Raw genomic sequence first — 534 nt, forward strand, 5'->3', positions numbered from 1 at the left:
GCTGGTTTAAATTGATGCATAACAGTTTGTATGTACAGTAGACCCCCTATAACGTGGAGATACGTTCCTCATTATATGAATTTTGTGTTGTAGGAATCCTTAAATACATGAGCCAATCGCAGCCCGACACGTGTGAAGTTTACGGACTATGGCTGTTTGAAAGGTTTTCTTCCGTAAAATTAATCGATTCTAGACTAATTCAACTTAACATTTCCAAAACAGGTATAATTTTTTGGGAATAATCCATATAAACTATGCTATAAACAAAAAATTGTAGGATTACTTACCGAGTGTGCATCGTTTGACGTCACCATTGCTTAAGCTTGTTTTCGTCGCGGACCAGCGCACCAAACTGCGGCCGTGATTTCTGATGTTATTTTTCTGTGAAAACTTTGTTGAACTTTGGAGACATTATTAATATAAATAATTTTTATGGCCATTGAATAAGAAATGTTTCTTTCACAAGAAATGTATAAAATTACAGTACTGTATTAGACTTACGGTACCTAATTTACATACTGTACAGATGATAGT

The sequence above is a fragment of the Centruroides sculpturatus genome, unplaced genomic scaffold (genome assembly GCF_000671375.1).
Source record: "Centruroides sculpturatus isolate CEXI.00-Female unplaced genomic scaffold, Cexi_2.0 scaffold360, whole genome shotgun sequence".
In the NCBI taxonomy this organism is placed as follows: Eukaryota; Metazoa; Arthropoda; class Arachnida; order Scorpiones; family Buthidae; genus Centruroides; species Centruroides sculpturatus.